Below are 27219 nucleotides of genomic sequence, written 5' to 3' on the forward strand. Positions count from 1 at the left end.
ACAGGACAGGTAAGAGTCAGGAACCCTAGGCTATTGATACGATCTACTGAATACTACAGGACAGGTAATAGACCAATACCCAAGGCTATTGATACGGTCCACTAAGTACTACAGGACAGGTAATAGACCAATACCCTAGGCCATTGATACGGTCTCCTGAGTACTACATGACAGGTAAGACCCCAGTACCCTAGGCTTTTGATACGGTCTACTGAGTACTACAGGACAGGTAAGAGTCCAGTACCCTAGGCTATTGATACGGTCTACTGAGTACTACAGGACAGGTAAGACCCCAGTACCCTAGGCTATTGATACGGTCTACTGAGTACTACAGGACAGTTAATAGACCAGTACTCTAGGCTATTGATATGTTCCACTGAGTACAATATATAAGTGAAACACCTGTACCCTAGGATATTGATACGGTCTACTGAGTTCATATATAAGTGACACACCTGTACTCTAGTGCAAATTGTTAAGTTATTATGGATTCATGATTCAGGTAGCTATTTTTATGAAAGTTTTATGATATGCATTTCTGTGTTCATCATTTTTGAATTAAGATATAACTAGAGTTCAGCAATTTCATCCTGTACAGAACGCTCTGTAAGAGTGCATCTTTCATCTGCTTCTTCGTATGGTAAACCTGTTCTCTTACATATCAGATACACTATAGATTCTTTAACCAAAACCAGGTTCATGTAATGTACTCCCATTCTGAAATTATAAAAAGGTAAAGAAAATTTAAATGAGTTTGAAAGAAATAGAAATAAGATCACATTTTTTCATAGTACAAAGTTAAATTTATAGACTTGTTTAAAAAAATGTGAAAAAATACTGCATACAGGTTATTTTTAAGTGTTATTTTCTACTTAACACACCTTCGAATAATTTCGTCTAAACACATTTGTATTCAATGAGATATGACTTTCTCTGAAGTTACCCTTTTTTAGCTCACCTGAGCCGAAGGCTCAAGTGAGCTTTTCTGATCAAAATTTGTCCGTTGTCTGTCGTCGGCGGCGGCGTCGTCGGCGTCGTTGTTGTCGTAAACTTTTCACATTTTCATTTCTTCTCCAGAACTACTGGGCCAATTTCAATCAAACTTGGCACAAAGTATCCTTGGGTGAAGGGGTTTCAAGTTTGTTCAAATGAAGGGCCATGCCCTCCTCCAAGGGGAGATAATTACGAAATAGCAAAAAATTAATGGCATTATTGAAAAATCTTCTTCTCATGAACCAGTGGGCCAGGAAAGATGAAACTTATGTGGACGCATCCTCAGGTAATGTAGATTCAAGTTTGTTCAGATCATGACCCCCGGGGGTCGGGTGGGGCCACAATGGGGGATCAAAGTTTTACATAGGAATATATAGGGAAAATCTTTAAAAATCTTCTTCTCAAGAACAGCAAAGCCATGATTGGTCATATTTATGTGGTAGCATCCTCAGATAGTGTAGATTCAAGTTTGTTCAAATCATAACCCCCGGGGGTCGGGTAGGGCCACAATGGGGGATCAAAGTTTTACATAGGAATATATAGGAAAAATCTTTAAAAATCTTCTTCTCAAGAACAGCAAAGCCATGATTAGTCATATTTACATGGAAGCATCCTCATGTAGTGTAGATTCAAGTTTGATCAAATCATGACCCCCGGGGGTCGGGTGGGGCCACAATGGGGGATCAAAGTTTTACATAGGAATATATAGGAAAAATCTTTAAAAATCTTCTTCTCAAGAACAGCAAAGCCATGATTAGTCATATTTACATGGAAGCATCTTCAGATACTGTACATTCAAATTTGTTCAACTCATGACCCCCGGGGGTTGGGTGGGGCCACAATGGGGGATCAAAGTTTTTACATAGGAATATTTAGGAAAAATCTTTAAAAATCTTCTTCTCAAGAACAGCAAAGCCATGATTGGTCATATTTATATGGTAGCATCCTCAGATAGTGTAGATTCAAGTTTGTTCAAATCATGACCCCCTGGGGTCGGGTTGGGCCACAATGGGGGATCAAAGTTTTTACATAGGAATATATAGGAAAAATCTTTAAAAATCTTCTTCTCAAGAACAGCAAAGCCATGATTAGTCATATTTACATGGAAGCATCCTCAGATAGTGTAGATTCAAATTTGTCACCTCATGACCCCCAGGGGTTGGGTGGGGCCACAATGGGGGATCAAAGTTTTACATAGGAATATATAGATAAAATCTTTAAAAATCTTCTTCTCAAGAACAGCAAAGCCATGATTGGTCATATTTATATGGTAGCATCCTCAGATAGTGTAGATTCAAGTTTGTTCAAATCATGACCCCCGGGGGTCGGGTGGGGCCACAATGGGGGATCAAAGTTTTACATAGGAATATATAGGAAAAATCTTTAAAAATCTTCTTCTCAAGAACAGCAAAGCCATGATTGGTCATATTTAAATGGAAGCATCCTCAGATAATGTAGATTCAAATTTGTTCAATTCATGACATCCCCCCCCCCCCCCCCAGAACCACTTTTATATTAAACTTTTCAACCTTTCAAGACTGAACTGATTTCTGCTTTTTCCTAGCCATAGTGCTCAGGTGAGCGATGTGGCCCCTGGGCCTCTTGTTAATTTCTCTCACAGATGACCTAAGCCAATTAGGTGAAAATAACACAGAGACCAAAATATCCTGGTTTACAGTATAAAGAAAAGAAAAACACATACAAAATGTTTTCTCTCAGGATATGTTCTAGGTGTTGATTTTTCAGGTTTTCATATGATCTGTATCTTGTGTAGATGGATCTGAAAGTTGTTTCATGACTATAGTGCAAATGGCAAATGTAAATGAAAATACATTGTTTCATTAAAAACTGAAAGAAAAACTAGCTAAATTACCCATGTACTGGCTTGCTGACACACATCTTTTCTGTCAGGACTGTGTGTAAATGCTCCATAACCTTCAAAAGATGAAACAATATTGACTTCTGCACAAAGCACAACAAAAGACAAAAACAGATGATTAATTTTAAGAAAAGACAGATTCCATCCCAAATCCCATGAAATAATATAAATGTATACTTACCTTTGCGCTAATAAAATTCTCCCCATAACAGTACTTTTTGTTGAATTTCTCATACAACAACACAGGATTTTCCATAAATTGATGATGCCGTACATGATCAACTTCTTCACTGTAGAAATACATTTAAAATGAAACATACAAACCTGAATTTCAATAAAAATTAGTATAGTACTTAAGAGACCAAAGTATTATTTCAAGCATCAAGTATCTTAACTATATACCAGTCTTTCATAGTGCAGTTCATAATCTCCTTCAAGTATGCAACAACACTGTTCACCTGCAGATTGCATGGAAATAAAATGAAATTAATACATGACAACACTGAACTCAAGACAAGAATGACAACACTTCTACTATTTAACAGCAACAAGATAATGTTTTAATTTTTTGAAAACTATATATATTCTATTACATTTTACAAATTATGATATACATGTATAATAAATGATATTCTATTCTACTCACATGACTGTTTATGAAATCTGTTTGAATTTCTGAAAGGAAAAGATCATCAGTATTTACACTGTGTGCGATATTTAAAATTTTTAAAACAAAATTTTATTTTTAAAAAACTTTGATATGAAATATTGATCACTCACTGTTCTGGTTTGTTACAGCCTCACTAACACCATCAGCATTGAAATCATCTTCATCATCCTCATCCTCATTATCATCTGTTCTGTCCATCTGTCTGTTCATCACAACATCATCTTCTCTGTTCTCAGCAATAGCAATGATGTCATCTTCCTTCTCATCAACATCATCATTAATGACATCTGCATCTGCACTGACTTTAAATCCATTAACTTTCCTTCCAACACTTCTTTCTTCAACTTCTTCAACACCACCTTTTTCTACAGCAACAGCCCTGTGTCTTCTGAATGCAAATTACAATTATTTCAATAATCATATGTCATTGAATAAATTAAAAGTATAAAATTATGCATCTTATTTTATAAATTAATATAACATTAATTAAAGATTAAGTATTAAAGTATATAAAACCAATGTTATAATAAACAATTGTTGAAGACTTATTGAGACAAATACTACAAGTGAAATATATTGACACAGTTGTCTTAAAAAGATATTGATGTTAGAATTTACATAATTACTCACAAAACATTATCCTTTACAGTGTCTTCTGGTTTTCCATACCTGAAATATTCAATTCATACTTTACAAATTTATTATACATGTGGTGCAATATGAATTTCAGAGTTATTTTCCCTTTGTCCACCTATAGTACTATGTATTAGAAATGGCTTAACAGTTCAACAGTAGATGTTCAAATGTTAACAGAGGGTTGACCACAAGCATTGCGAAGTGCAGACAATTAAAACAGATAACAATATTTCACCCTAAGAGATTTAGGTAACCTGAAAATATCAGTGGGGTAACTGTAATAAAGTCTGTAATAAAGTCTACACTAAACATGAACATAATTTTCCTAAGAGGTAAACTCATGCTTCTAAAACTAAATCATATCACATGCCTACAGTTGATTCAAAAATTGTACCGAGTACAGTTACATGACTATCAATGAAATGGGCTTCTATCTAAAGCAATCCATGCAGTTTTTATCAACTATATATCTGGCTTACGTCTTGACGAATGTCTTATAAATAGCAATTCAAATACAGCAATACAGGCCACAATTCCCAAAGAGTTTTTGATCTTTGTTGTAGGGAATGTGGAAACTCTTGTACACATAACTCCTGGACCAGTATTTTTTTTTCTCTAGGTATTTAAACATGATGTCATGAGTGGAAGGTTGTTAAGTTCATAAAAAAATTTTTTTTCATACCCCACTCCTGACTTAAGAACAAAAGGCATAACATTTCTCTTTGTGGTTTAATTGCTACATGTAACTATTCACTAGGGTTGTGCATTTGTGGAATGTTAATGCAAAATGTACCCCCTTCCCCATTTTATTTATTAAAATAGATATTTATAAATTTACAAATGTATCATACAATGTAAAATCTCCAATTTGATGGGGATTAAAATTAATTACTATGGATTAAAGTTTTACAATATATAAAATAAATTCAATTTTCTAAACAAACTACAGTCTTATTAGCTTTTGAAAGCTTCTGATCCAAGAACAGATTTGAGCAAAAATCAGTAAAAAGTGTTTTTTAAAATTCTCTCTTACTAAACCGTCAAAACTTTTTGTTTTTGTATCACTTTGTATTTTGATATGACTACTTAACCATATGTGAAAATAAGAAAAATTTAAATATATGAAGTATATCAAAATAACTATTTTATCCCTAAAAATTTAATTAAAATGAACGAAATTCGGATTTACCAATATTTATTTTATTTATACTTTTAATCTTAATTTGGTAGTATCATCTGATAGACCTTATATGGTGAGATCATTTTATGCAAAAAGAAAAACATTTAATCTTTTAAAATAAATGGAGGCATTAAATGATTAGCAAAAGTAATTTTTTTTGCTGGATGTCAAAGAAAAAGATGATGACCCTGACCTGACCTTGCACCTAAAATAAAACGGTCAAATTGAATCCCATTGATATCATCACTTAGTGATATCGGCATCTGAAATCTGTGAAATTTTCATTAATTTTTAAATACAATAAATATGAGAAGAATCCCTCCTTAATTAGCTGTTGAATGTTGATTATATGCAGATAACACAAGACTATATGAATAATATGAAATATATGTATATGCAAATGTTGAACAACAATATGATAATGAAATTAAATTCACAATCACTGTGAAATGTTATCAAAATTAAAGCACCTTCCTTTAATTTAATAAGATTTTGCCTGCTTTAATATACATTAAATTTGTGATCTTATAATCATGGCTTAAAAATAATAACAAGCAACACTATTTTGATAACATCATGCAAAATCATTGGAAAATACATTTTGAACAACTAATTCTAAATTTTCAAAACTGAATTAAATGCCATGCGAAATGTATCTTAATATGACTACCTTCCCCTTAAATCACTATATAAAAAAGAACTTCTTTTCTTTTTCTGAAACAAAATTTACCAGGTGGTGAATGATGCAAAATAAACAAAATCATTACTTTAACACAGACACAAACTTTTATGTCAACACTTAATGCTATATTGTGCATTGAGTAAAGTATACCTTCGGAGGATCTTTTCTCAGATCAGGCTCCAGATTCACACAGTGTTGGTCAAGTGAGGTACACATTCCACATGTAAAGTTAGAAACTCCTATACACCCACAGTGAAAGAATTTGTCGCATTTCTCACACCCTATCTGCAAGATTTTTTTAATTATAAAATTTAAAATAAGTCCAGGTTAAAATTTACAAGCAAAACATTTATGTATACATAAACGAAATACATTTCAGAACAAAAATCATACCCAATCCTCATTTTGTCTTGCTTCTCTATGAAGACTGCATGCCCGGCAGTACTCAAACAGTGGTTCTGCAATATAAATTATTGTTTTAGCTTTAACCTTATTCCAATATTTTTTTAAACTCCTATTTAGATATTTTAGTGGGTGGATACAGAAGGGAGTCAATGGGGTCCAAACCCTCCCTTTCTGGGACCAAAAAAAATTCATAAAAGATTTAAAGATTTATTACAAAAATGACCTAGGAACTGCTCCCCCATTTTCATTGGGAAAATGGAGCCTGGTAAGTAATATAGCTTACACAAGTACATGCATGGACAATGAAGCAAACCCCAAATGAAGAAGTGTTCGTTTTTTTTAAATTGTTTTTTTGTTGTTTTTTTCCCCTTTCTTTGGTCATTTTGTTTTGTGGATTTTCTTTTTTTTTTTTTTTTTTTTGCTTTTCAAAAAAATTCGAGTTCAATTTTTATTTTTTATTTTTTGGAAAGGCTGTGGACCAGCCTCCCCTTCATATTAAAAAATATTTCTGGATCTACACAGGAGATTCTATCAATTACCTGTTGCTTGCAAAAGCTGGTTCCCAATTCCTCGTCTAATTTGATATAGATTATCTGGACGACAACTAAATGTTAGAGGCAAATCAGATATGATCAGCTCAGCAAACTAAAATGCAAAATTTAACAGTGAATATATGATAAAAGGGTAATAAGTGATTTCCAATAAAAAATTATTGACTGCAGGGAGTTTAACATATCTTTTTTTTTTTTCATTTAATCAAAACATCACCAGGCAGATAGATAGGCATTAGAGAATGAAGAGTTTAGATCTAGTGAATATTTTTCACCTTTACAACATACACTCCACAGGAATTAGAATCATACTGCTTTGTATGTTTTATTGTTTCCACTTTCCAGCCATCCTCTGAAATTTCATTCACACCTCTTCTCACTCTACCAAGTAGGAATTCTCTAAACAAAAATATAAAAACCAACAGCCATACAATGCAGTATTTAATAGAATGTAGCAATCATTAAAACTACTGTAGAGCACTAAATTTTCATGACACCTTATTTTTGCGAGATAGACCTTTACTTTTTATTAGTGAGACAAAATTTTCACATATTCTGGTTACTGATTAATATAATCTCTACCAATACTTATATATGCGAGAATGATATTTTCGCGAGCACATTGTCTAACTACGCTAGATAATGTGCTCTTGAATATAAAGTAATTTACAGTATTGCAATCTTAAATAATATTTACCTCCATTTATCTCCAATATCTTTCATAGTTCTCTTTAATTCACCAAGTGGATTAATGTAAACCAGTTTCTTCGTACTTGGATATACCACCTGAATGTGGAAAGACAGAAACATGTACAGACACTTATTTGGATTTTATGAGAATTTCAATGACTTAGTATTTTCTTTAAATTGTTGGAGGGAAGGTTTGGTCACAGTCATCAAACATGGCATCAATATAAATGACCTTGCAAAAAGCAAAACATATCTTGAAAGTAAGTTAAACCAAACCCTTTTTCTTACACATGTATAATCCTTGAAAAAATATAACAAAGGTACTTATCAGATATACAAGAACTTAATGTCCAATTTAATAGAGTTAAACATGTATACAACTGACAAGTTACTCATAGATCAAGTTTAAATTGAGATTTACTAGTTTTAAAAAGTATACAAACTATAAGTGTCCAGTGGCTGTTGTTTTCATTGACAGCAGCAAGAATCATGTCATAACTGGAGAATTTTGTCTGTATGTCCCAAATGAAATTTAAGAAAAACATCAATTGATTAGCATTACTAAGTTAATGCTTTATTTAGATCAATTATAAATTTTCTAAATAATACTCAATGTTTTCATTAAAAGACATTTTTATTTTTTTATGCATACACAGGCACACATTATCAGAGAGAGAGAAAGAGTTACCTGTGTCATGTACCCATGAAAATTTTCTGATATTCCTTGAAATATGGGTGTTGCAACTGATGAATCAATGGCTAAAAGCTTCTTATTCTGTGATATTATTCCAAATAAGCAAAATTAAAATATGCAGACAATAATTAACAATACATCAAACAAATTCCAAATACATGTACTAAATAAAACAAGCATTTAAAAACTATAAGAGATTATTAACATAAAACACAGCTAATTCTAAAGATTTACCTTCTTTGTCTCTGTTAGAAGATGTAAGTATGCATCTATTACCTAAAAATGCATTTTGTGCATTATACAATTGTTTTACTATAAATTGATTTAATCAGAAAAAAGAGGGAAAACTTAAATTTGAAAAAAAATATACCTCATCGGATAGAGAAGTCTTTAAATACCCAATTGAAGTGTCTGTGATTTTAAAACTGCCAATTCTTGCAACTAAATAATCTGATGGTTTGATCCTCCAAAGAGTGTCTACATCAATGACTGGACTTCCTTTGTTTTGATAGGCCATGCTTTGTTCTGTAGCAACGGTGTCATTCTCATGGTTCCTATGTTGGTTGCTGGGCATGTCATATGTCCCATCAATAATTATAACATCATCCTCTTCTGCAAACTGGACACAATGTTTTTCATTTAATTTCCTGTATTTCTTTCTTAATGGTAGATTCCCTGATTTTCTTTTTAAAGATGGTCTTCTACATTTGTCTGTACTGTTGAGTGGTAAGCCTGAATCTTTCTTTATTTTTGATGCAGTGAGTAATTTTAGTTCTGTTATTTTGTTAGAAATTTCCTGCAGGTCTAGACAATCATTAATCAGGTATAAGTCGGACTGTATATCTTTCAGTCCACCTAAAGCAGTCTGTAGAAGAATATGAAGTGGTGTTTTGGGTTTATCTGGCTGTTTTTGGCATGACTTTTCCGGGCTTTTTTCCTTTGATGTGCCTTGATTCAGTGGAATATCTGTGTCTTGATTCAGTGGAATATCTGTGTCTGGTGTGTCATCTTGCAGAGATGTATTTGGACTGTCAGGAATGCTATCCACGCACTGCTGTATGATGCTTTGGTCTAAAGTAAAATGTGGACAGGTCTTGTATCCATCAGGAAGGTTATCCCAGCTGCATTCTGGTAAGGACATCATCACTGCAAGCATGTGCTTACATGGCAAATGATGTCTTGAGTAGTCAACACAGGTACATGTGGGTTCAATGTCCGAAAATATCACTTGATATACATTGTTGGAATCAACACTATGCACAGCATAGGCCCTGTCTTCAACCTCCTGTATATTTTCTATGGGAATAGTTTGAATTTCAGGTGGAATTCTTTTGATGCAGTGCTCGACAAGCATCCTAGGTTTGTTGTGTAAAAATGTTGGAACACATGATGAGTACTTCTTGCAAAACTCAAAACTCTGAATATTGTAATTGAGATAACTGTAAAATAAAATAAAATTGTATTATTGCCACATCTAATTTCAAATACATGTATACTCTTTTCAACATCTTATCCAACCGGAGAAGTATGTATGTATATATGCATGTACTACAATGTGAAAACATCACTAAGGCAAAAAAGTCCAAACCAATAAATCTTTCATATTCTGCAACTATACAGTATATAGCATAAAACTACTATTAAAAATTTTGGGTTTTTTTTTTTTTTTTGGGGGGGGGGGGGGTTGATTCAATGCTTTTTTGTTTGTTTGTTTTTTGGTTTTTGTTGATTTTGGGTGGGGGGGGGGGGGGGTGAAAGTTGGAATGAAAAAAAAACATAAGAATTAAATACCTCCTGTAACTGTCAGGTAAGAAACTGGAGACCAATGTTGCAATCATGGTGCAAAGACTACCTTCACTGTAGTGTGACAGGTAGCCTCTTTTGAATTCCTGATGCTTCCTTTCTAAGCCATTAGTTGTTGTAATTCTAATGTTGTAATTATTTTCTCTGAAAGCTTTAACCCATCTCTGAAAAAAAAAAATCAGCATTAAATTTGAAGAAAAGAAAGGCATTTAAAGCAGGTAAAAAACAACTTAAGCAAAGCTTGTTGCCAAGCAATAAGTAAGTCCTTCAAGAGAGGATGAATGTAAAAAAAATAATGCTCTACGAATCATTCTAAAAAAATAATTTTCAAACATTTTGAACTTTTTTATAATAAGAAGAGTCATATAGTACTAATGTAAAAGTGGGATGCATCATCTTTGAAATAATCTTGTTCCACTTGTTCCTTGAAATCATATTAATATACTATAAAAAAGGGAAGAGTAATAGGAAACAGAGCAAAAACAACAAGTTCTGAAGGAATTCATAAGACTTTGCAACAACATTTTTTTTCAATGAAATATCATGCTTTTATCTTAGTTGGTTTTAACATCCATTATGATCAGTTTCTTTATAGAGATGTTACCTTGAAATCAATATGTTTCTACTGTTTTTCCTTAAATCTTACATGTTAAACTGATATCCACTGTTTTTCAAACCACCTCTGCAGTTGTTGATTATTCTGCCAGTGAGGACTTTCTCTTAGCCTGTCTAGAGCTACTTTGTAGTCTGTTTCTGAATCGGCAATAGCTAATCCTCTCATTCTGTAAAAATATTAACCAAAAATAATAATAACATTACACATTTGCCAATAATTCTATCATGAATCATTCTCTTTAGATTTTTGCATTACAATATCTATGAAAATAATGGTAACTTTTTTCTTTTGATTAAATAAATATATGCTTAAGAAAATAAACTCACAAATAAATATGACAATAAGCATAATAATTCAATATTATCATCACGTGTACAAGTACTTACAGTTCAATAACCTCATCCTGATTTGAACCAACACCATGTTTTATTTGCTTCAACCACCGTGTCCATGATTGTTCACGATGAAAAGAACAGAGATATACGGTACATTCTGTTAAAAAAAACCTATTTCATTAATTCAACAGAATATTAGAGGATTTCAATGGCTAAATTATTTGGTTTACAATGTGACAAAATTTACTTGGAATAATAAGAGTACATATTTTTTACCTTCAAATACTTCCTCAACTGCATGGATTTCCCTTTCATCATAATCTGTCATGAAATACTTTGGAGTCCATCCTGGATTCCATTCCTTAATTTTGTTTAAACCCTCCTCAATTGACTTTTTAGTTTCCGTTGAAACAACAAAAGAACCACATATGGAATGCCCAACATTAGTTTGCACACAAATGAAAAAGAGAGGGAGGGCATACTTTGAGGTCTTATATGTGGCATCCATGATGCAAATGTCTCTGCCATACAAGCTTAAAAGTCGTCTCTGCCAGGCGGTCTGGTGAACAAACAGGAAGTCCTCTGATGGAATGTTACCATTGGTAGTGGTATCATACCTGTGTGTTTGAAAAATACAATACATACAATGGAAACTTATGTATTATTTTGTCAGTGATACTTTTGAAAAACTTACAACGTCCTAAGAAAGAAGTTGTCCTCAGGATAACTTTCCTGCCATTTTTCCACCAAAGACTCAAGGTTCTGCTGGTCATCTTTGGAAAACCTAGAAGCAATATAATTATCTAACATCAGAATCTGGGATTCAGTTGAATACATACTACTTACAATAGCACCAGTGAAACTCTAAACCATATGATAAAAAAATATATTCTTACTTAAGCTGAGTTTTGATGGAAGATAAATATTTCTAAGACTGTTATGTTTTAACAACTTTACTTTAGATAAGAAATACAACATGTACAAAAGAGGAACATTTATAATTCAATACTTCAAGCTGTTAATGGCAATATCCATGTGGTTTTTAATGTCCTTGTCCAGTGGAAAAAATCTTCTGTTTGTTCTTGGGATATCCTGATCTGGACATAAGTCATTTTTCACAGAGATTAGTAAGTGCCTCTTCATTTCAGAAACATTTCTCACCCCATCGGCAACAAGTTCTTTTATGCGGGTTACTAATCTCTGATCAATACGTTGAGTGAATCCTGCAAACTACAAGGGACACATTTTGTATTATTTGAAATAATTAAAAAAGAAATTTGGAAACTTTATTTTGAGAATGAAGTATTATAATATACAAAGTAACTATAATTCTGGTTACTGATCATCAACACTTACCTCTCCAGTAAGATGGTTTTTGTGGTCATTGACACTTGGATATGACACCAAATAAACAAGTGATTTTTGAATTGTGTCTCTGTTTGCGAAAGCTTGTTTGAGATTTCTAGATATCTTCCTTTTCATCAACTTATTGTTGTATGAATCTACCTAATTTAAAAAAAGACCCAAAAAATTATTTAGAGACCCAAGCAGTACAACCCAATTCATGTACATTAATGAAAAAAATGATAAATGTACCTTGAAATCAGGAAATTTCATGATGGCTCTAATTCTTATTGTTGCTGGACAAGCTTGCTTTTTAGACATTTGGATTTTCTTACGTGCTCTTCCTTTATTAGAGTAATCATGGTCTCCAGGCCTCTATCAATGAAAACACTTACAATATTATAAGTTTGTGAATTCGATTTGGTTGTTCAGTACCTAACATTTGGTGGAGGTATTGTTGTTATCTTCTTTCTCTAAATTGGTTATACTTACCTTATAATTGTGAATGATTAGTTCTTAGATCATACTGTCAGTAAATTACTTTTAACATCCAAACATTTTAGCAAGACTTTCTATATGTGAATTTTTTTTTTCTCATGTATATTATTTTTTATGATGGATTACATACAACTTAAATCAAAATTCATGCAAATTTTGTTTTGCTAAAATAAAGTGAAATAACAGTGGACATCATGAAAATTTATGATCTTCATGCAGTACTTTGTGAACTTCTAGAAAGGTCATGACCAATAATACATGATTGGTAAAGATCTCTCAATCACAAGTTATTTATACTTTTAAAACATATTTCAGTTATTTTTACTGTACTCTATCAAGGTTAGTAATAAACAAAAAGTATTGTCAAATATCATTTAATTATAATATGTAGATAGATCATTAATTTTCATAAAAAATTTAAATGGTTTATTACTCCACAATTCTTCAACCGAGAAATCAAATTCCCTTGAATCAATTATTTTTCCTTCAGCCACAAAAATTTCACCCCTTCAAAAAATATTTCAACTTGATTATACAATAATATCTGTAAGTACTTTAAAATAAAAGCAAGATAAATTACATGTCTTTGTTTCTTCTTTTCCTTTGCTCTCCTCTGTCTATCTGGTCCATGGTGACATTCTTTTACCATCCATCCTATGTTCACATAAGGAGTGCCATCAAATTCAACAGAAGGACTAGCTGTTTCTTGACAATCTTGCCAAAGAATTTTGTGACCCTTTAAAGATGTAACATCTGTAAAAAGTATTTTAAAAAAATGTGCACATAATTTTTCATATAATTAAAAAGCAAAAGCAATTGCAAAACATAGTAAAAAAATTGAATTTAAAACATTCCAGTCATGTCACACTGACTACAAGTACCCCCACATAGCAAATAAATAGCCTAGGGTATGAATGTCATATTGACAGGAAGTACTCCATAGACTGTATCAATAGCCTAAGGTATGAATGTCATATTGACAGGAAGTACTCCATAGACCGTATCAATAGCCTAGGGTACTGGTGTCTTACCTGTCATGTAGTACTCAGTAGACCGTATCAATAGCCTAGGGTAATGGACTCTTACCTGTCATGTAGTACTCAGTAGACTGTATCAATAGCCTAGGGTACTGGTCTTACCTGTCATGTACTACTCAGTAGACCGTATCAATAGCCTAGGGTACTGGTCTATTACCTGTCCTGTAGTACTCAGTAGACCGTATCAATAGCCTAGGGTACTGGTCTTACCTGTCATGTAGTACTCAGTAGACCGTATCAATAGCCTAGGGTACTGGACTCTTACCTGTCATGTAGTACTCAGTAGACCGTATCAATAGCCTAGGGTACTGGTCTTACCTGTCATGTAGTACTCAGTAGACCGTATCAATAGCCTAGGGTACTGGTCTATTACCTGTCATGTACTACTCAGTAGACCGTATCAATAGCCTAGGGTAATGGACTCTTACCTGTCATGTAGTACTCAGTAGACCGTATCAATAGCCTAGGGTACTGGTCTATTACCTGTCATGTACTACTCAGTAGACCGTATCAATAGCCTAGGGTAATGGACTCTTACCTGTCATGTAGTACTCAGTAGACCGTATCAATGGCCTAGGGTACTGGTCTCTTACCTGTCCTGTAGTACTCAGTAGACCGTATCAATAGCCTAGGGTACTGGTGTCTTATCTGTCATGTAGTACTCAGGAGACCGTATCAATGGCCTAGGGTACTGGACTCTTACCTGTCATGTAGTACTCAGTAGACCGTATCAATAGCCTAGGGTACTGGTCTATTACCTGTCATGTACTACTCAGTAGACCGTATCAATAGCCTAGGGTAATGGACTCTTACCTGTCATGTAGTACTCAGCAGACCGTATCAATAGCCTAGGGTACTGGTCTATTACCTGTCCTGTAGTACTCAGTAGACCGTATCAATAGCCTAGGGTACTGGTGTCTTATCTGTCATGTAGTACTCAGGAGACCGTATCAATGGCCTAGGGTACTGGACTCTTACCTGTCATGTAGTACTCAGTAGACCGTATCAATAGCCTAGGGTACTGGTCTATTACCTGTCATGTAGTACTCAGTAGACCGTATCAATAGCCTAGGGTACTGGTCTATTACCTGTCCTGTAGTACTCAGTAGACCGTATCAATAGCCTAGGGTACTGGTCTATTACCTGTCCTGTAGTACTCAGTAGACCGTATCAATAGCCTAGGGTACTGGTCTATTACCTGTCATGTACTACTCAGTAGACCGTATCAATAGCCTAGGGTAATGGACTCTTACCTGTCATGTAGTACTCAGTAGACCGTATCAATGGCCTAGGGTACTGGTCTCTTACCTGTCCTGTAGTACTCAGTAGACCGTATCAATAGCCTAGGGTACTGGTGTCTTATCTGTCATGTAGTACTCAGGAGACCGTATCAATGGCCTAGGGTACTGGACTCTTACCTGTCATGTAGTACTCAGTAGACCGTATCAATAGCCTAGGGTACTGGTCTATTACCTGTCATGTACTACTCAGTAGACCGTATCAATAGCCTAGGGTAATGGACTCTTACCTGTCATGTAGTACTCAGCAGACCGTATCAATAGCCTAGGGTACTGGTCTATTACCTGTCCTGTAGTACTCAGTAGACCGTATCAATAGCCTAGGGTACTGGTGTCTTATCTGTCATGTAGTACTCAGGAGACCGTATCAATGGCCTAGGGTACTGGACTCTTACCTGTCATGTAGTACTCAGTAGACCGTATCAATAGCCTAGGGTACTGGTCTATTACCTGTCATGTAGTACTCAGTAGACCGTATCAATAGCCTAGGGTACTGGTCTATTACCTGTCCTGTAGTACTCAGTAGACCGTATCAATAGCCTAGGGTACTGGTGTCTTACCTGTCCTGTAGTACTCAGTAGACCGTATCAAATCAATAGCCTAGGGTACTGGTGTCTTACCTGTCATGTAGTACTCAGTAGACCGTATCAATAGCCTAGGGTAATGGACTCTTACCTGTCATGTAGTACTCAGTAGACCGTATCAATAGCCTAGGGTACTGGTCTATTACCTGTCCTGTAGTACTCAGTAGACCGTATCAATAGCCTAGGGTACTGGTCTTACCTGTCATGTAGTACTCAGTAGACCGTATCAATAGCCTAGGGTACTGGACTCTTACCTGTCATGTAGTACTCAGTAGACCGTATCAATAGCCTAGGGTACTGGACTCTTACCTGTCATGTAGTACTCAGTAGACCGTATCAATAGCCTAGGGTACTGGACTCTTACCTGTCATGTAGTACTCAGTAGACCGTATCAATAGCCTAGGGTACTGGTCTATTACCTGTCATGTAGTACTCAGTAGACCGTATCAATAGCCTAGGGTACTGGACTCTTACCTGTCCTGTAGTACTCAGTAGACCGTATCAATAGCCTAGGGTACTGGTGTCTTACCTGTCCTGTAGTACTCAGTAGACCGTATCAATAGCCTAGGGTACTGGACTCTTACCGTCATGTAGTACTCAGTAGATCGTATCAATAGCCTAGGGTAGTGAGGTCAATAGCCTTGCTCACTGGTTTAATATCTGTGTAAAAGTTTTTTGTGGATTTTTTTTTTATCGGTAGCCTTTTAGCCTATTATATATTTTTTCAATGCATGTCATGCATACCTCTTTGTAATAATTCCATCGTTTTCTGCATTCTCATTCAATCGTTTTATTTTGGCAAAATAATTTAGTTTACACCTGTTGTTTTCAATTAAATTGTACCTGTTGTTGGAAAAGAACAGCATACTTCGAAATATAATGTTAATAATCTTACACACACAGATCTATCGTTACGTAATATTATATTGTATAGGTAGTTATAATCGGTTAATACTTCTCCTTACCATCTCCTTCTAGTTCAAAGTGTCGTTTATTGCTGATTCTCTGTGTGATGAATCTTGCTGTTGTTGTTTTTTCTAACTCTTCAAGAAATGCTTGTATTTCTTGGTAGTTCTTAAACTTTCTGACAGCCGGCATGGTTTTGTTTTGATTAGAAACCGCGCGAAAATGTCAAAGTCATTTCTTACATTATTATATTCGTATGGGAAAAAACTTGGATATAAAATAATGAATTGCTTCTTATTTGTATATAAAACAACAATTCAAACGTTGATTAAACTATTAAAAATGATAATAAAGTTTGTTTTAATTCTTCTTTAATTTATTGCGGATACCGGATCTGTTTGAGCTGACCGACATATTTTTTCTCGTTATCAATACCTCATGAATATTCATAACTACGCTAGGCTCGTGATATTTAGACACAACCAATTATTTTACTTGTATCAAGCCTTAAATTTAGACCTTAAATATAGACTTTAGTTCTGTCTTTAGGGCCATGGAGCAGTGAGGGTTCTGAAGCATTGTAAACAGATTTTAAAATGCAGAAGGCAGGTATGATAAAAATTGACTAAAAAATATATAACCATATTTCCAGGGACCTACTAGTATATAGGTCCCTGATATTAATTATTTCATTATTAAAAAGAAAATGTCCAGTTTACAAATGAGGAAAATATGACAACACACTTTGACACCTATGAACAGACAAACATACAGGGTCTTATGTTTACAACACTGTAGCAAAAGACCATTGACATAAAACACTCTTAAACATGCATGGTCTCATGTTTACAGACTGTAGCATGAGACCATTGACATAAAACACTCTTAAACGTGGATGGTCTCATGTTTACAAACTGTAGCATGAGACCATAGACATAAAACAGTCACAAATACACACGGTCTCATGTTTACAATACTGTAGAATGAGACAATTGACATATAACAGTCACAAACATGCATGGTCTCATGTTTACAAACTGTAGCATGAGACCATTGACATATAACACTCACAAATACACATGGTCTCATCTTTACAATACTGTAGCATGAGACCATTGACATATAACACTCACAAACACACATGGTCTCATGTTTACAAACTGTAGCATGAGACCATAGACATATAACAGTCACAAACACACATGGCCTCATATTTACAATACTGTAGCATGAGACCATAGACATAAAACAGTCTTAAACATGCATGGTCTCATGTTTACAAACTGTAGCATGAGACCATTGATATATAACAGTCACAAATACACATGGTCTCATGTTTACAAACTGTAGTATGAGACCATTGACATATAACAGTCACAAACACACATGGTCTCATGTTTACAAACTGTAGCATGAGACCATTGACATATAACAGTCACAAACACGCATGGTCTCATATTTATAATACTGTAGCATGAGACCATAGACATAAAATAGTCTTTTAACATGGATGGTCTCATGTTTACAAACTGTTGCATGAGACCATAGACATAAAACAGTCATAAACACACATGGTCTCATGTTTACAATACTGTAGCATGAGACCATAGAGATAAAACAGTCACAAACACACATGGTCTCAAGTTTACAAACTGTAGCATGAGACCATAGACATATAACAGTCATAAACACACATGGTCTCATGTTTACAATACTGTAGCATGAGACCATAGACATATAACAGTCACAAACACACATGGTCTCATGTTTACAAACTGTAGCATGAGACCATAGACATATAACAGTCACAAACACACATGGTCTCATGTTTACAATTCTGTAGCATGAGACCATTGACATAAAACAGTCTTAAACATGCATGGTCTCATATTTACAAACTGTAGCATGAGACCATAGACATAAAACAGTCTTAAACATGCATGGTCTCATATCCACAATACTGTAGCATGAGACCATAGACATAAAACAGTCTTAAACATGCATGGTCTCATGTTTACAAACTGTAGCATGAGACCATTGACATATAACAGTCACAAACACACATGGTCTCATGTTTACAAACTGTAGCATGAGACCATTGACATATAACAGTCACAAACACACATGGTCTCATGTTTACAATACTGTAGCATGAGACCATTGACATATAACAGTCACAAACATGCATGGTCTCATGTTTACAAACTGTAGCATGAGACCATAGACATATAACAGTCACAAATACACATGGTCTCATGTTTACAATACTGTAGAATGTGACCATTGACATATAACAGTCACAAACACACATGGGCTCATGTATACAAACTGTAGCATGAGACCATTGACATATAACACTCACAAACACACATGGTCTCATGTTTACAATACTGTAGCATGAGACCATTGACATATAACACTCACAAATACGCATGGTCTCATGTTTACAATACTGTAGCATGAGACCATTGACATATAACAGTCACAAACACACATGGTCTCATGTTTACAAACTGTAGCATGAGACCATAGACATATAACAGTCACAAACACACATGGTCTCATGTTTTCAAACTGTAGCATGAGACCATTGACATATAACAGTCACAAACACACATGGTCTCATGTTTACAAACTGTAGCATGAGACCATAGACATATAGCAGTCACAAACACACATGGCCTCATATTTACAATACTGTAGCATGAGACCATAGAAATAAAACAGTCTTAAACATGCATGGTCTCATGTTTACAAACTGTAGCATGAGACCATTGACATATAACAGTCACAAATACACATGGTCTCATGTTTACAAACTGTAGCATGAGACTATTGACATATAACAGTCACTTTAAATCATGATATCATTTGAAATGCTAACTTATATAAGTAGTATTATTATATTTGTTCTGTTTAATTTCAGATGTTTTGCTGGTTTTCAAGTCATGGAGTCCCTTGAGTTACCAAATGTGCCATTCACTATTTTTTGAGAACATAATTTAGATAAGGTAATTAAATAATTGTGAGATTGATATCTGCATTTTGCAAAGTATGTCTATTTTATACACTGAATATTGAGAATTTTATTGGCACATACTCTATACTTTCTTCAGCACCTAATTCATTATAAATGAATATGTTGTAAATTAGAGCATTATTGTCTCAAGATGGACCCTTTGTCTTTCCAGACTTCAGAATTTTATGTCAATTGACTGCACTTGAATTGTCATACAGGTATGTACTGAAAATTCAATGTCAATACCGGTATATACAAGAGCTGTAATTTATGGACAACTTAAAGGTCTTACCCAAGGAAATAGCCAATCAAATTGAACTTAGTTAATTATAGTTCTATATATTTAGAGACAATTTATTTTTATTTTTTCATTTTCGGCATCGTTTTTAGGCCTACAGTATTAATTTTGGACTCATGTATTAGGTATATCATATCTTTAGCACAATTGTCCCACTGAATTAAAGGGAACTCATTTTTAGGTGTGCATGAAGCAATTTCCTGGATGGTGTGTAAGTCTAGATCTGTTTGTCAACATGTGAAATCTACATGTATTTCGGGGTAGGTATGTTTACATTCAACTTTTTTTCTTAAAAGTCGCATAAGGCTTATTTTTTTCTGATCTCAAATTTTTGTTTAAGTATTAATCTTTATTATCTCTTTCATGACTTATCTGCTGAGAGTCTAGTTAATTAATTTATTAATTAAAGCTATATAGTAACATATAGTGAAATTTTTTCCTTCTGTGAGACCTAAAGAGTAACAGGTAACTCTCATTTTGACTGCAATTTCTCTGATTTCAGGAGTAGTCTCCCCTGTTACAGATCAATAATGGTGGATATACAATGTGGGATGCAGTCTGGTCATCAAGAGAGAGTTTTGACACCCGTATACCTGTATTTCTACCAATCACCTCCGTAACCTTTGTTGTGTTCATCAGACAGGTAAGAAAAACAAGAAAATAAATTAGAATAATTTTAATGAGATAAATGATAAAAAATCAAACATATTTACAAGTACAGACTCCCTTGTAAAAGAAAATGTCACATTTTACATGTACAATTTTATACATCATTTACATATCCACATTTTCCCCATTTACACAGTTGAATAGAATCAGTGCATAATAAAACATAGCAACAATTATTACCATACAGTCTTACAACTTTCATTTTAATTTTGGATCTGTTGGTGATTTACTGTAAGTGTCTTTAGATTTTTCATCGTACAGCTGATATCTTTTAGATGTAAAGTATTTTCTTTGAGATTTATATTTTAACAGTTTTTGTTTCATTTTAAAGTAATTTTGCTTATTTTGTTGTTGTTTTAGATGATGGACCACTCTACTTCCTTTTACAACAGGTGCCCCTGCAGATTCACGAAGTTCCAATGTTGAGTTTCCATGACCCCTATTCAGTGAGTGCACAACTTTGTATGTTCTACTTTCAAAATTTCTACTACTTGTAATACATTTTGGATTTGATTTTAAATATGCCCTATTCACAGATCCATATTTTTGTGTACAAGTATGATATTTAATTCTATCAAGATTACTTGGTCCTAAAGTCAAATTTATATAGTCTTTTAACAAACATTTGTCTTCTTCTGTCATGTTTAATTCAAAGTCAGTAGGCAACACTGAAGATTTCCACTTATTGCTTTTCAGTCCACGACAGGAAAAGGAATAAAGTTGACAGGACTTCCCACACTGTCCTTTGTAGCAACTTACGATGGAACTGACAGCAGTAGACATAGCCCGCTTCATCAAAGGTAAGTCTCCAGAGTGGTGTCTAGTACTCTGTCCTGCATCGAAGCTTCAGGTCCAAGCCAAATCTTCTCTGCATGGATTCTCTTATGGCTTTGGTTCTTCCCAGAAACATGTGACTGCTGAATAGAGCCTTAGCAGTCTGTTTTCTTTGAGAGTCAAAGAAATGATGCAAGTCTTTAAGGTTTTCAATGGCATGTCCTTGTTTTTCAGATTCACCAGATGCAGCGGCACTTTCTCCATCACTGGTGAAATGGGAAATGACTAGGGGATGGTCATCACTTTGTAACTCACCAATACATTTTGCAGTCCATCACTTCTCATCTCCAGTGGTGGTCTCTGGAGGAATGGTTGCAGTGCAGTCTTTGTGTCCTTGGCAGGCAACTTCATTCCTTTGCTTTGCTTCTTAGGTGTGCACCTTTTTTGCATAGTTTATTCCCACAGAACACTGCCACAACATTTTTCCTCCGAGTTACATTGTCACTTACGGTATAAGTCGCTTGGAATGGGGTTTTTCCAATGGCACTGAAGGTGGCATTATTATACCGGGCATCTCCTTCCGCTCTGATAGGGATATAAGGAAGTCCACATTTTTCATTTAGTTCTTGAATGTTCTGCCTTATTTTCTTCATACTGTTTTTTAATCGAAGGTTAAGGTACCCAAAAAAAAATATTACTGTTTTAAATCCATGCAAAGCATATTTTCTTTCCCCTTCCCAATCTTTGCTAAATCTTCAGCCACATATTGCTTGTGAATAGAGAGGATGTGTAGGTATCTTAAACCAATTCATTTAATCAAGAGCAATGTCAAAGTGTGTAAATCATTGTCTAGGGCTTATATCTCTCCCCTTGGTCCAAACTAACATGTGTTTTATGGTTAGAGTGCTAAATGGTTATGGGTATACAATGACCTTGAACCAATTTTATAGATTCAAGGTCAAGATTATAGCAGATCTCTGTTTAAAATCCTTGTAATGAACATATGTTCTCCCTGTGGCCCATTGTGGCTCATACCTCACACAAAGAGTGTCCAAGGGTAAAGGTGTAAGTCAAGAGTCAAGGTCAAGCTCCAAATACATTCCTCTACACTAAGTCTATTTCATCCCAATGACCCTTACAAAAAATAGCAGGCCCCTTAAGATGGTCACTATCCCAGTGATATCTAGTTAGACTATTTCTGCCTGAGGATGAAGTCTAACTTACTGAAATTTTTCAATAGTAATTCTTTTAATGTTATTCATGTATATTGAATTACTATACATGTACCTTTTTTTGAGTTTGTATGTTTGAAGCTTCCACATGTACACAAATCTTCTTTTTTGAATTTGAAAATGTTTTTTTTAATTTATTCATGATTCATATTTTAACATTGACTTTTCTTGTATTTCAGCTTGAAGCCTTGCTTATGATTTGTCCTTGTACCCACAATTCTCTGCCAAAAACAGCCAATGCAATGAACAATCAAATGCAGGGTTGACAAGGATTAAAGATCAACTTTCCTATATGACAGCAAATAGTTTCATGATGCATTGTATATTTTACTTGTGGAACAAGAATTTGTTAATCATCAATTTAAGAAAAGAGCACAATTTTCACACTCCTGTGAGAAGAGAAATATAATTAAGTATTGAATGAGTATATGTTTGAATTTTTTGTCAAGCATGTGATATTTACGAATTGAAATGAGAAACTTTCAATAATAGAATTGTTTACTAGCAGTGTAGATTATTACTGTTATTAGGTCACCCGAATCACTCTTGTCAATGTTGTGTTAACATACTGACATTTTGAGCTGCTTTTTTGAAACCGCTCTGGCAGTTTTAACCAATTTTGGCATAAGGCATCAATGGGTGAAGGGGAACAAAAATTGTGAGTTTTATGGTCCCTACCCTTGGAGACTGAGGGTGTGGCTAAAACCATCAAAATTAATACAATCTTTGAAAATCTCCTTTGCTCCTGAACATCACGCATTTAAATTGTTGGCATGATTGTGATAAGAATTGACTCCTCTACCAAAATTGTGAAATTCATGGCTCCTTGGTCAGGGGTTCTGGTGTAAGGTCAGAACTCATTTGATTATATAGAGAATATGCATTAATTCTTTAAAAATCTTCTTCTCTCCCTTTGTATATTTATCAGACAAACTAAGCCATGGTTATGATGAGCAAGAATGCCTCTTTCAAAATTGTTGAATTCAAGGATCCTGGGTCAGGGATTCTGGTGTCAGGGTGGGCTCGCTCTATTGATTATATTGTGAAAATGCATTATTTCTTAGAAAATTTTCTCTGCTCAGGGTTGTTTTATACTCAGGTGACCGTTAAGATCCATGGGCCCCTTGTTACTCTTTTATATACCATTGTAACTATTTTTATTTTTTTACTATTATTGCTGCAATCATTTGCAAGCATTGTAGGTATATTATTTTCTTCATTAAGTTCTCTGCCATATGCATAATTTATAAGCTTAATTATTTCACACATATTATAATATTACTTATCATACACATATTCTATTTTGTTGTTAGTAAATCATTTGAATGTATCTACTATATTGTGATTGAAAGCACATTTTTGAATTTCCCATATTTTCCTGAGCAATAAATATTGAATTGATTTCAGCATATTTCATTATGTATTCATACATGAATGGATTAGTCGGCAGGCTTATTGCATTACATTGATGAATTGAATACTGCATTATAATGTTAGACAGCTATTGTTATTGTTACACTATCATAAAAGAACTCATTACTTATACATGTATGCACAGTTTATTCTTATTTAACTTTTTGCTTCCTTATTTTCAAGATCTGTACGAGTATTTTGGTTACAATATACATGTACAAATACAGCGCTAGTTCTTACAATCCAGTATTGAATTTTTGAGCTGGTTTTACAATGTAAATCAAATTATATGCAATTTAAAATTGGACAAATTTATTATTTCTTGTTTAAAATGGGAAATATTCTTCTAGTTTCTTCAACACTTGATGTATGAAAGAAAATGTGAATATGTGGAAATTATTTTGAATTGCATTTATATGTTTATTAATGTGTTCTGATTATTACACTTAAGTAAACTGTTATCTTCAGTTTCAAATACTTTCTCCTTATTTTATATCAGTAAGTAGTCAACAGTGAAATGTTATGTTCCCAGAGAGCACCTGGGTAGTGATGCAGGGGTTGGGGTTCTATTCCTAGTCCAGTCATACATTTTCTCCTTTCCTGTTACACATGATGGACTCAAAAAAGAAAATAGTTCATAACCAAAGGATGAAGATTACAGATAACTTGAAGGAAAAATTGTATATGAAACATATATGGTTATAGGTGTAACAGTGAAAAGGGTCAGCTTAAATTTGGAGTATTTATACTTATATAAGGACAACTAGGGATGATCTACTAGACAGAGGCAGCCATTGTACACAGTCTGATGTATGTATCAAGCAAAGGATCTTAACATTTGGAATTTTTTTTTAACTTAAAATTATTTGACCTTGTGACTTTAAATAAATAGAGTTATGGGAAACTCCAATTATTTGTCTGATCAAAACGTAAAATAGGAAGAGCACTTTGAAATAAAGATTCTGCGAGTCTCATTCAATTTATATATATATATATATATTTTATTTTTTATTTTTTATTATTTTTTTTATAGTAGGAATTGCAAATAAAAGATGGGTTTCCCCAATATCATAGAAAGAAAGGCAAAGTAAATGTTTTGTGATGGGAAACCCCAAATATAAGTCCTATCGAAACGTAAGATGAAATGCACACTATGCCACTACGGAATAAAGATTTCGTGAAAGTTTCATGGTGTTAGAGGAGTTGCAGATACGGGATGGTTATCCCCAAGGATAATGTACACCCTCTTAATATATATCCCAATTTTCAAACAGGGGTATTATAAAATGCATTAACGTTATCAGTCCTTATTTACCAAAAGAAACAAGTTTAAAACCTTGACATTTTTGACTTTTCTGAAAATGTACCACATTTGCATATTAGTGTGTAATTAAAATAGAAATAAAAATATTCATATTGGACTATGCAGTTATAGAACGTAAAGACTTAACATTTATTTAAAAACTCTATATTCCTATTATCAAGCTTCAGTAGTTTTCAGAAAATTCAAAATATTCGGTAATAAATGTAACTTTTAAGGTAATATGACTTATCAATCAACCTTTTCTAATTTAAAAAAAGGGGAAAGAAAAACACTTCAAAGGATTATTCTGTGTGACATTGGGTAGACCTTTTTCAATTAGGAATAAAAATGATGCCTTTTTAATGCATTTTCATGGAATAATGCACTGCATTAACTTCTCCACGTTATATTTTTATTTAGTACTGATTTGTTCTTTTTCTGTAAGTAGTCTGTCATGTCCTTTTTATTGTTAGTCTTGGTAAATTGTTCTGTATGTTTATAAGTCGTTACAGCGTCCCTCTTCCCTGGTATATTACTTTATAGAAAATGGACAAAATCATGAAAATTTCTCATATAATTATGCTCATCATGTATGTTGTTGATGCCTAATATTAAATTTTAATTACAAGTAATTTGACAAACTATTTAAACAATTTTGTAGAATTGCAACGTGGATTAGACATTGAATATCTTTATTGTTAAGCACTCTTTTTATTCAAGTTAATTTTCCATATTCAACTCATGGACATGTGTATTAATGCAAATATCACAAATTTTGTTTATATAAATTAATTTTTTTTTTTAGCTGGTCTAAAAACATTCTGGTCATAAAATTTGTTATTTTGAAAATTCGACGTTCAGATAAAAGCCGGCCAAGAAAGCCATTAGCTGGTATCAATAATATTCTAGTAAGCGCTATGATTGTTGTAAATATCAAAGAAAACCTTTTTTGAACACGGACTTGGATTTATTTGACTTGAAAAGACAAAATAGTACGATTGCAAATTCTTTCGGCTGAAATTAACTGTTCAGCAAAATGTATTTTTTACAAATAAATTTGTTTAAATCATATTTTATTTGAAAAATAACAAGCAGAAGCTTTAAGAAAACACAAACACATAGTACAGAAATTGACAAAATCAAAACATGTATCTTCTCTTTTACGTATGTATCAAATTAAAAACAAACAAACAAGATAAGAATGTATTCACGTATAATCTTGCATTGAAAGTGGACGTATTGTAAAAAAAAAAAAATCTACGATGGTAAATTTGTAGGGTGAATTACATTTTGTTTGATAAGCCGCCCATACAGAGCCTTGACAGTTAATATCTTAAAAAGTATTATTAAAAAATAAATGTGTACACCTATTAATTGTCCAAAACTGTACTTAAATTTGTAAAGGGGGGGGGGGGTTAGCTTTTAACCAAGAGGTGTGTCCTTGCTGTCCTATCTGTTTATTATATTTGTGTTGATTTTTCATGTATATGTAAGATATGTAATACCATACCATTTTCTCTATTTGAAAATCTATAATTGTGATAACACTATGTAGTCAGGAAATAAAGAATAATAATGGCATTAGTAACTGGTGAATTGTCACTGGAAAAGCCATATAGCTACTAGACCTTGAATGTCATAATATGCAAGATATTTTCAGATATCATTATTATCGTTGCTAATTTCTTCTAGCATGTGGATGGCTTCATT

At 33.7% G+C, this 27219-nt stretch overlaps 3 long non-coding RNA genes across 3 annotated transcripts; 2 read left to right on the plus strand and 1 right to left on the minus strand.

The window, feature by feature from the left end:
* Positions 1-584: 584 nt before the first annotated feature.
* LOC133178926 (uncharacterized) lies at positions 585-2930 on the minus strand. Its single transcript, XR_009720076.1, has 3 exons — positions 2867-2930; positions 2696-2773; positions 585-717 (listed from the first exon to the last, which is right to left on the minus strand). It is a non-coding gene; the product is annotated as an uncharacterized LOC133178926 (long non-coding RNA).
* A 14377-nt stretch (positions 2931-17307) lies between these two features.
* On the plus strand, positions 17308-20043 carry LOC133178934 (uncharacterized). The gene is made up of 3 exons (XR_009720077.1): positions 17308-17410; positions 19728-19812; positions 19993-20043. It is a non-coding gene; the product is annotated as an uncharacterized LOC133178934 (long non-coding RNA).
* Positions 20044-20308: 265 nt separating this feature from the next.
* LOC133178941 (uncharacterized) lies at positions 20309-23451 on the plus strand. Its single transcript, XR_009720078.1, has 6 exons — positions 20309-20378; positions 20621-20761; positions 21148-21233; positions 21484-21587; positions 21796-21992; positions 22973-23451. It is a non-coding gene; the product is annotated as an uncharacterized LOC133178941 (long non-coding RNA).
* The last annotated feature ends 3768 nt before the right edge of the window (positions 23452-27219 follow it).

Source organism: Saccostrea echinata, unplaced genomic scaffold (genome assembly GCF_033153115.1).
Source record: "Saccostrea echinata isolate AGI-Se365-2 ecotype Australia unplaced genomic scaffold, CSIRO_AGI_Sech_v1 ptg000001l, whole genome shotgun sequence".
NCBI classification, from domain to species: Eukaryota; Metazoa; Mollusca; class Bivalvia; order Ostreida; family Ostreidae; genus Saccostrea; species Saccostrea echinata.